Source organism: Carlito syrichta, unplaced genomic scaffold (genome assembly GCF_000164805.1).
Source record: "Carlito syrichta isolate Samal-C Ts95f unplaced genomic scaffold, Tarsius_syrichta-2.0.1 Scaffold301697, whole genome shotgun sequence".
Lineage (NCBI taxonomy): Eukaryota > Metazoa > Chordata > Mammalia > Primates > Tarsiidae > Carlito > Carlito syrichta.
Window position 1 is genome coordinate 84,026 of NW_007245793.1, and position 11,300 is coordinate 95,325.

The 11,300-nt window shown below is 37.0% G+C and overlaps 1 pseudogene; it reads right to left on the bottom strand.

Annotated features, from left to right (window-relative positions):
- Positions 1 to 5,785: 5,785 nt before the first annotated feature.
- On the bottom strand, positions 5,786 to 6,166 carry LOC103257416 (annotated as a pseudogene).
- Positions 6,167 to 11,300: the final 5,134 nt, after the last annotated feature.

Genomic DNA, 11,300 nt, shown 5'->3' on the forward strand with positions numbered 1-11,300 from the left:
GTAACTCTGCCTTAACCCCATGTCTTGTTTCTCAGAACATCCCAGCCTTTCTGTTGTTCTAGTCCTGTAACCCATTATAGGCCTGGACACAAGGTACTTAGCTGCCATTTAGACCAGCCTTCCTTCAAGGTGCTGCTCGTCAATATTATTGGCTTGTAGTAACTTCTCTTGGACAGTTCTCTCTTCTATAAAATCTAGACCCATTTTAAATTCGTTACATTATAATAAAGATTTGGCTCCTATCTACCCCTCCCATCTCTATTTGCACTGGGGCTTGAATCTCCTATGGAGAGAAAGGGGCTGCTTCTCCCATTTGCATTCATGAATCTGTAAGGATTGCTTCTCACGGGCAAGACCAGTGCAATCTTACTGTCTCTGGCCATCCTCACCCACGCCTTCAGAAACTAAAGTGGTCTCATTTTGATTCATAGCCTCATCTTGGTTCTTTCTAGAACAATCTTTCGAGGAACTCATTGCTTTCCCTGAAGATACTAAGCATTCCTCTTTTCTTCTGGGAGATGGAGCATGGTAACAGAAAGAATATAGTGATTCTGAAGCTCATGTTATCTCTTCAAGCTTCAGTTTTCATAGCTGTAAAATAGATTCAACAGCAGTGCCCTCTCAGCCGGAAGCAGTGACTCAAGCCTGTAATCCCAGCACTTTGGGAGGATGAGGCGAGAGGATTACCTGAGTCCAGGAGTTTGAGACTAGCCTGGTCAACTTGGTGAGACCTCGTTTCTACAATAAATAAAAACAATTAGCTGGGTGTGGTAGCACATACCTGTAGTTCCAGCTCCTTGGAAGGTTGAGGCAGAAGGATCTCCTGAACCCAGCAGGTCGAGGCTGCGGTGGCCGTGAGCATGCCACTGCACTCCAGACTCAACGACAGAGTGAGATTCCGTTCAAAAAACAAAAAACAAAAACAAAAACAAAGAACAGTACCCTCTCAACCTCACAGAGCAAAGAAGTGCAAATTAAATTGTCCTATGCAAAAATGTTCTCAAACTGCAAAGCCTTATAAAGGATAGATGGAGTTTTGCTTTTCTTATTTTTATTTATTGCACAAGACCATTACAACTATAAAAAAAGGAAACATTGAAGAAATAAAAATGATAGTGAAGACACCTGCAATCTCACTATGCTAACCGATGTGCAGTTATATTTTCCGGTATTTTGTATTCTTTTCCAGTTCTTACCCACATAAAAACAATTGGAGTGATCCAGAGCTGAAATCACTTCTCCCTCCTGGCTGCTCTCTGCCCTTCTGTTCTCCAGCATATGGAAGGGGAGCAGAACCAGCCCCCTTAGAGGATGCCGACTGAATGATTTATTCACTGAGTATTTTTAAAGAGACCAGACGTTTTATGCAGATGAGCAGCCTCATGCTCGTCTGCATAGAGTTCACCTAACACCAAACAAATATAAAATAGCAAAGAGATAAAAACTCAAGGAAGATTTCTTCACAGTGATGTCTTATTTTACAGAGTATGTCATAGTTTTGAAAGATTTTTGTGTGTATTATCTCCTTCTCTCCTTGTAACAGTGCTGTGAGGAAGCTAAGATGAAACTGACATATTTATTAATTTATGGCTGAAAACAAGAAGCCCCCAAAGCCTAAATGATTGTTCAAGATTACAGTTAGTTTGTGCTAGGGCTCACTTGAAACTCAGATCTAATAGACTCATTTCTTGTTCTCTAAGTTCCTGTAGATTTAATTCTTCATTACAATCTCTGTGTTCAGTGACCACATACTAGTGCTTTTTTCATATTAATCCCTTCAAAGTATCACTCACATAATAATAAATACTTATTATTAGATTGATAAGATTTGATTTCAAGCCCCATGTAAGTTTATCTGAAGATCATAATAACTTTAAGATATAACTTATTGCTCTTGAAAATGAACCCAGTGAGCTTAAATGTTATTGCTTTACATTTACTTGGAAGAAGTGGGTCACAGATTGAGTTGTAGAAATCGACTTGTTATTCCATGAGTACCCTATTTTGTATGTTATTGTAAAGTTTGCTAATTACTTACACATCTCTTATTTCACAAGGTCCCTGGTGCATTTCTGAATTGTGTGGTGTGAGTAGTGTCTGTTGCCTGTTATCAGGAGTGAAGTCTGAGCACATCTGCTCACTGCATCTTGGTACTGGAATCGCCAAGAAAAACACAATACAGTCAAGCCCTGGATGTAATGTGCTTTACCCATGTAGAGAAGAGAGCAAGTGCAGCTTCAGTGAAGGGTGTCAGTTCCCTGTGGAACTGTAGGTCCATCCCTCTGATAGCCGATGAAGGCGCATTGACCTGCAAGAACCTCTCTAGTCTTACAGCAGATGGACCCCTTCCCTGGCCAAAGGGAACATATATAGCAGAGGGGTTGGCTAGGTGTCATATGACACATAAGCAGAACAAAGAGGCACACATCAAATCTGAAACAGGGAAAGATATTTCCACACAAGATGATAAGCCCAACACAGGCTATAAGAACTCTGTCTCTTGGTAAGAACAAATTTCAGCCTTAAGGCTCATTCCTAGACCTCTGAGAGGGCGTCAGAAGATGGTGGGTGGAGACTGCCATTCCCAGCAAGGTGGTCAGGATAGCTATGAAACCCAGATATGCATAGACCCTCCAGACTTGTGAAGTCACCTTCCACTTGAATATCCAAATAAGAGGATTTAAGTCTGCTGGGCTCGGTGGCTTAGCCTGTAATCCCAGCACTTTGGGAGGCTGAAGCGAGTGGATTGCCTGAGCCCGCAGGTTCAAGATCAGTCTGGGCAGCTTGGTGAGACCTCGTCTCTACAACAAAATAAAAAATAGCCGGGCATGGTAGCATGCATCTGTAGTTCCAGCTTCTTGGAAGGCTGAGGCAGAAGGATCGCTGGAGACCAGCAGGTCGGCACTGGGGTGGTCGTGAGCGTGCGTGCCACTGTACTTCAGCCTGGGTGAAGGAGTGAGACTCCAACTCAAAAAAAAAAAAAAGAGGGTTTAAGTCTCCCTTCCATGTGTTGCAGGTGGGCTGACCTAATAGTTCCATGAACTTCCATGGGAGACAAGCTTGGGGCTAGGGTCAGGGAGGTGATAAGTTCTATTTCAGAGCCTTGTAAGGAAGTTTGCAGCCACTTTGTCAGCATGTCATGCTGATGTCATCTGCTCTCAGGACGCTGCCTGGTCCTCAGGATTGCTTGTGCCTCCCTACCTGTTGTCTTATTAGCAGCCTTTTTTCTTCCTGACAATTCGCCACTCATACCCTGTTGTGTGTTGCAGACTTTATTGATGTTTTGGGGGAAATGGAAGGTAATTACACCACAGGTAGAAAACCACTTCCAGTTCCATTCAGATGTCCTTGTTCATAGAAATCTACTAAGCACTTTTCTCCACAGGGAATTTCTTATTCAACTGCTGCCATATTGTAAGGGCCTTCTCGCTGTCTACCCAGTCTCTATCTTTTCTTTCTCTCACTTCTGATGATTCTCAACCCCTTTATTTGGAGCTTAACTTTTTTTTCTCACTTTGATGTGCAGAATAATTCCTTTATCTCTCTTTAAAAAAACCTTCTCTTTCCAGACAACGCTTTAGAGTTTTTCACCTTTTATTCTCAAAGAAGCTTATTATGGTATTCTACTAAATAAAGAGTTATCTCTACCGATCTGAATTCCTAATTTTACAAAAGTGGCTGCAGCTTGTTCTTATGTTAAATACAGACTTGTCCTTTCTTTCTAATGAATGATTATTTCCATTTTACATATGAGGAAACTGAGGTTATAAGCCCTTACATAGTTTGTGTGAACATCTAACTAAGGCCTTGTCCTGAGCTTCCAAGCTCCCCTCCGATTTTTCAGGAGACTGCAATGTTAATAGTGTTTGTTGTAATGATATCAAGACATAACTTCATTTACTTTTTTCCGTCATAAGTGATTACATTAAAGAACACTTTACATTGGCTTTCCACTGCTCAGAATTCAAGGAGCAAAATCTCAACGCTAAGGAGCAGCAAATGTCATGGCTGCTGTTAACACAGCCGAGTCAGGCTGTTTATAGTCCTTGTAAAAATAATTGTCTCATTAATCTTTACCTCAACCACCTAGTCCTGTTGCCAAGGTCAAGGTAAGGATGCAGGTGAATTGCAAATATGTCATCGTGCACACAGAGCACGGACCCCATGCCAGTGTTGTTTGAAGTAGCAATGAGTGTTGAGGGGTCACAAGCTGGAGATGAGAGAGATAAAGGTCTATCCTTTGTGAATGTGCAAGGTGGACCCGCTCTGAGTCATATCAGAAACATGTCCTGCATGGTAACCAGGCACAGAAAGGCCTTCCTAGTAGGGAAGGTCTCATATCCCCCAGAATTCAATTCTATCAGATCTACCTGATGTTGAATTAAATGGTAAACTTTTACTCCCTTCCTAGATAAACATTTCTATTTTAGTGGTCAGCCTGCTATCATAGAGGCAGTGACTTAAGCACAAGAGAATCCACACAGACAGGAGTTTTTGCTTCAGTGCACAAATTACATCACTGGCTAATAACTGGAAAAGAATGTGTCGTGGCAGATCATTGATTTATGAGCTAAGCTTAGGAAAAGGAAATGAAGATAAAGTATCCTCAGAGGTTTATTATACATTTTTAGGCAAGATAAATGAGAATCTGTCATTAATTTGGCTTTCCTTAGAAAATTGTTTTTTTATTGACACATAATATTTGTGTATATTTATAGGGTACATGTGATATTTTGTTACATGCATAGAATATGTAATGACCAAGTCAGGGTACTTAGGGTATTTATCACCTCGAGCATTTATCATTTCTATCTGTTGAAAACATTTCAAGTTCTCTCTTCTAGCTATTTTGAAATACACAATACATCGCTAACTATAGTCACTCTACTCTGCCATCGAACATCAGAACTTATTCTTTTATCTAACTGTATGTCTGTACTCATTATCCCACCTCTCTCCAGCCCTTTTCCCACATCCATTTCAGCCTCTGGTGACTATCATTCTAATTCTCTACCTCCAGGAGATCAGCTTTTTAAGCTCCCATATATGATGTTTGTTATTCTGTGCCTGGCTTGTTACATTTAATACAATGATCTCCATTTCCATCCATGTTGTGCAAATGACAGTTTTTTTCTTTTTTATGACCAAATAGCATTCTCTTGTGTATGTGTACCACACTTTCTTTGCCCATTCATTTTTTTTTTTTGATGGACTATTCATTGTTAATGAACACTTAAGTTGGTTCCTTACCTTTGCTATTGTGAATAGTGCTGCAATAAGTGTAGAGTGCAGATATCCCTTTGATGTACTGGTTTTCTTTCCTGTGGATAAATATCCAGTAGAGAAATTTCCATCCTGTTTTCCATAATGGCTGTGCTAATTTATATTTCCACCAACAATGTATGAGCTTCCTTTTCTTTGCGTCCTTGCCAGAATCCTGCTGTTTTTTTCTTAATAATAGACATTCTAACTGGGTAAAATGATATCTTAATGTAGTTTTGATTTGGCTTTCTCTGGTAACTAGTGATATTGAACATTTTTTTCATATACGTATTGACCATTTGTATATCTTCTTTTGAGAAATTTTCATTCATGTCCCTTACCCACTTTTTAATAGGGTTATTTTGTTGTTGTTGTTGTTGAGTTTGATTTTCTTGTATATTCTGAACATTGTTGCCTTGCCAGATAATAGTTTGCAAATATTTTCTCCCATTCAACAGGTTGTCTTTTCAACCTGTTTTGTGTTTTTTTGTGCTTTGAGAAATTGAGACAAAGCTTTATTTGCTCATTTCTTGCATTTGAAGTACTCTTCGATGACATCCTTGGCCTGAGATTCTTTGCCATAATCCTTAACTACTGTACAGCTGCAACCAACAACTTATAGAGTTTTTCCTCCCTGTTAATTTTACACAGGCCTGACTACATATTCCTCTAGTTTCTTGTTGTCATCAACATTAATTAGGTCGATTTGGTGTTTGGCACAAAGTGCCTCCACCAACTTGATGTGTATAGGCTTGTCACAGTTGAATGCAAGAACACAGAGATGGGCTTGGCACTTGCCTAAGGCTTTGGCAACTTCATGAATTCCACGTGCTAGGCTATTGTGGATGGGAGCGGTCATGTTCACATCCATTGCACCCCTAGCAGCAACGTCTTCCTCAGCCATAGTGGTGGGTTTGGGTGTTGCCGAGTCTTGAATGCACCTGAGCCTCTGCCTCTGTGCGACTCAGTGGTGGCAGGAACAGAGCCACTATGTTGATTGTTTCCTTGGCTGTGCAGCACCTTTTTCATTTAATATATTCCCACTTGTCTGTTTTTGTTTTTGTTGCCTGTGCTTTTGAGGTCTTAGCCATTAAATCTTTGTGTAGACCATGTCCTGAAGAGTTTTCCCTATGTTTTCTTTCATTAGTTTTATAGTTTCAGGTCTTATGTTTAGGTCTTTAATCCGTTTTGAGTTGATATTTGTATATGGTGAAAGATAGGGTTCTAGTTTCTGCATATGACTCTGCAGTTTTGTCAGCACCATTTATTGACAAGTGTATCCATTCCCCAAAATATGTTCTTGGCGCCTTTGTTGAAAATCAGTTGGCTGTGAATACGTGGATTTGTTTCTGAGTTCTCTATTATGTTCTATTGGTTTATGTGTTTGTTTTTATACCAATATCAATACCCGTTTTGGTGACTGTATTGAAATATATATTTTGAAGCGAGACAGTATGATACCTCCAATTCCTTTTCCCTTCTGGATTGATTTGGCTATTCAGGCTCTCTTTTGGTTTCCTATAAATTTTAGGATTTTCTATTTTTGTGAAAGATGTCATTGGCATTTTGATAGGGATTGCATTGAATCTATGGATTGCTTTGATTAGTATGGTCATTTTAACAATATTAATTCTTCTGATCCAAGAGCATGAGATGTCTTTATATTTATTTGTGTCCTCTTCAACTTCTTTCATAAGTATTTTGTAGTTTTTCTTGAAGAGGCCTTTCACCTTCTTGGTTACATTTACTACTAGGTATTTTATTTTATGGTTTTTTTAAATGAAAAGATATATATTTAGAATGAGCCAGCTGGACTCAGTTTAGATGATCCCAGTTTTGTAGGCAACATCCAAAGCATCATAATTGGGAACTAGTTGAACATATGCCTTCTTCTCTCCATCAGGCCTAATCAGGGTGTTGACCTTGGCAGCATCAATGTCATAGAGCTTCTTCACAGCCTGTTTGATCTGGTGTTTGTTGGCTTTAACAACCATTATGAACACAAGTGTGTTGTTGTCTTCTATTCTCTTTGTGGCAGACTCAGTGGTCAGGGTAAACTTGGCATAGTGGTAAAGCCTGGGAGAGAGGTCATCTGGCCTGGGTCCAGTACAAGTATGGGTCCTCTTTTGGAGGCCAAAGTTAGGAGAGACTAGGTGCATCAGATGAGGTCAGTATTTTATTTTTTTGAAGCAATTTTAAATGGGATTAGCTTCTTGATTTCTTTTTCTGCTTGTTCATTATTGATGCATAGCAACACTATTGATTTTTGTATATTGATTTTGTATCCTGCAACTTTACTAAATTTGCTTTCAGATATGAAAGTGTTTTGGTGGAAACTTTACATTTTTCTAAATTAAGATCATGTCATCTGCAAAGAGCAACAATTTGAATTACTCCTTTCCAATTTGGGTGCCTTCTATTTCATTCTCTTGCCTGATTGCTCTGGCTACGACTTCTAATACTACGTTGAGTAGGAGTGGCAAAAATGGACATCCTTGTCTTGTTCCAGTTCTTAGAGGAAAAGTTTCCAGCTTTTCCTAATTCAGTCTGATGTTAGCTGTGGCATTGTCATATACAGAGTTTATTATATTGAGGTCTTTTTCTTCTGCGTCTAGTTTGTTGCAAGTTTTTATTATGAACAGATATTGAATTTTATCAAAATATTTTTGTATCTGTTAAGATAATCATATGGTTTTTGTCTTTTATTCTGTTGATGTGATGTATCACATTTATCGGCTTACATATGTTGAACCATTCTTGCATCCGTATGATAAATTTCACTTGATAGTGGTGTATTATCTTTTTGATGTGCTTTTGGATTTGGTTTGCTAGTATTTCATTGAAGATTTTTGCATCTCTCTTTTTTCAGAGATATTGGTCTATAGTGTTTTATTAATTTATTTTATTTTTCTATATTCTTGTCTGGATTTGGTTTCAGGATAATGCTAGTCTTGTGAAATAAGTTTTAAAAAATGTCTGTCTCTTCAGTTTTTTAAGAGTAGTTTGAGAAGAATTAGTATTAGTTCTTCGTAAGTTTGGTAGAATTTGGCAGGATGTTATACAGTCCTGGACTTTTCTTTGTTGGGAGAATTTTTATTACTGATTCAAAATCACTACTCATTATAGGTCTGTTCAGGTTTTCTTAATTTTTTCTTGATTTCATCTTGGTAGGTAGTATGTGTTCAGGATTTTATCCATTTCTTCTAGGTCTTTCAATTTGTTGGCATAAAGTTGCTCATAATAGTCTGTAATGATTTTTTTTTTCAAATTTCTGTATCAGTTCTAATGCCTTCTTTTTAATTTCTAATTTTGCTTATTTGGGTCTTTTTCTCACTTTTTTGTGTAGTCAGCAGTTTATCAATTTTGCTTATTTTTAAAAATGAACTTTTCTGTTTTGTTGATCCTTTCTATTGTTTTCTTTTAATCTGAATTTCATTCAGTTTGGCAAATCTTTTTTTGTTGGTTTTTTTTTTTACCAATTTTGGAGTTGGTTTATTCTTACTTTTCTAGTTCCTTGAAGTACATTTCTAGATTGTTTAGATGAGATTATTCTACATTTTAAATGTAGGTGTTTATTGTTATAAACTTTCCTCTTAGCACAGATTTTTTTTTTTTTTTTGTATCTCGTAGGTTTTGGTATGATGTGTTATCATTTGTTTCAAGAATTTTAAAAAATTTCCTTCTTAATTTCTTCACTGACCCAGTGGTTGTTCAGGAGTGTGTTGTTTAAGTTCCATGTATTTATACAATTTGCAAAGTTCATCTTGTTATTGATTTCTAGTTTAATTCCACTGTGGTCTGAGAAAATACGATATAATTTTGATTTTAAAAATTTTTAACTTGTTTTGTGGCCTAACATATGGTCTACCCTGAAGTATATTTCATATACTGATGAGAAGAATGTTTATTCTGTAACTGCTGGACAGACAGTTGTGTATATATCAGTTAGGTCCTTTTGGTCTAACGTGCAGTTTAAATCTATTGTTTCTTTGTTAATTTTCTGTCTAGATGATCTGCCTAATGCTGAGAATGGGGTGTTGAAGTCTTCAACTATTATTATATTGGAGTCTGTCTCTTCCTTGAGATGTAATAATATTTGCTTTATGTATCTGCATGCTCCAGTGTTGGGTGCATATATACTGAAAATTGTTATGTTCTCTTGATTAATTTATCATTTTATCATTACATAATGGCATTTTTTGTCTATTTTTGACTTAAAATCTGTTTTATCTTATGTAAGTATAGCTATTCCTGCTTACGATGGGTTTTTATTTCTATGGAATACCGCTTTCTATCCCTTTACTTTCATCTATATGTGTTTTTACAGATGAAGTGACTTTTTGTGGGCAACATATAGTCGGGTCATGCATTTTTATTCATTCAGTCAGTCTATATCTTTTAAGTGAAAAATTTAATCTGTTTGAATTCAAGGTTGTTATTGATATAGGAAGAGTTAGATCTGGCATTTTGCTAATTATGGTTATTTTGTATATCCTGGTTTATAGTTTATTTATAGTCCTGGTTATTTTGTATATCCTTTGTTCCTTTGCTTTTCTCTTATTAGTTATCATTGTGATTTGGTGGTTTTCTCTAGTGATCCCATTGGAATGCTTTCTATTCCTCATTTGTGTGTTTGCTCTGCCAGTGAGTGTTATACTTTCTGTTTTCATGATGAAAGATATTATCTGTTCACCTCCAAGTGTAAGATTCCCTTGAGCATTTCTTGTAAGGCCAATCTAGTGGTGATGAATTCTCTCAGCTTTTGCTTGACTGGGAAAGAGTTTATTACTTCTTCATGTATGAAGAATAGTTTTGCTGGGTATAGTATCTTTGGTGTTTTTTTTTTTTCTTTTGTCACTTTGAATATATCATCTCATTCTCTCCTTGCTGTAAGTTTTCCGCTGAGAAATCCACTGCTAGGTTCATGGGCATTCCCTTACAAGTGACTAGACTGGATGCTTTTCTCTTGCTGTTTTTAGAATTCACTTTGTCTTTGACTTTTGATAGTTTGATTATAGTGTGCCATTGAAAAATCCTTTATGGGTTGTGTTTATTTGGGAATCTCTGAGCTTCCTGTATATGGATGTATACATTTCTTGCTAGATTTGGAAAGTTTTCAGTGATTATTTCAGTAAATAGATTTTCTAAGCCTTTGGTCTTGGCTTCACCTTCTTGAATACCCCAAGTTTGAATATTTGACTGCTTTATGTTGTTTCGTATGTCAATAGGCTTTGTTTATTTTTTAAAAATTATTTTTATTTTTTATGTTTCACTGAGTTATTTCAAAAAATCTGTCTTCATAGTCTGAAATTTTTTCTTTTGATTGATCTATTTTTGAAGCTCTCAAATGTATTTCTAAAATTTCATTCATTTAATTATTAAATTCTAGGATTTATGTTTGGTTATTTTTTATGCTATCTATATTTTTGATAAATTTCTTATTCATATCCTGAATTTATTTTCTGATTTACTGGTATTATTTGTCTATTTTTTTTATATCTCACTAAGGTTCTTTAATATAAAAATCTTGAATTCTTTTTTTTTGGTATTTCACATAACTTCTTTTCTGTTAGCATCTATTACTGGAGAATTAGTGTGTTCCTTTGGAAATGTTGTATTTTCTTGCTTTTTCATATTACTGTATCTTTATGTTGATATTTGCACATTTTATATAACAGTTGCTTTTTCCAGTTTTTTGGATTGGCTTTCATAGGGGAGGGCTTTTTCTTAAAGATATATCTATGGTGTTGATTGGGTAGGGAACTTTTACATTAATTTGTGTGCATGCAATAGTGTAATCTTCACATAGTTTATTTGGCTGTGAACAACTCCAGTGGTGTCTGTGATTTCCTGTGGCTTAGGCTGTGGTTGTTAGTGGAGGCTGTGGTGAGGTTTTGCTGGCAGTGGAGATGGCAGATAGGCCAGTCCGTGGGCTCCAATGGTAGTAGTGGTGGGCTGAGTCTATCTGTCCTTGAACCACAAGGTGACATACACTGGCATCACTATGAGTTGGTCCAAGTGGGTGGATTCTTGGGCCT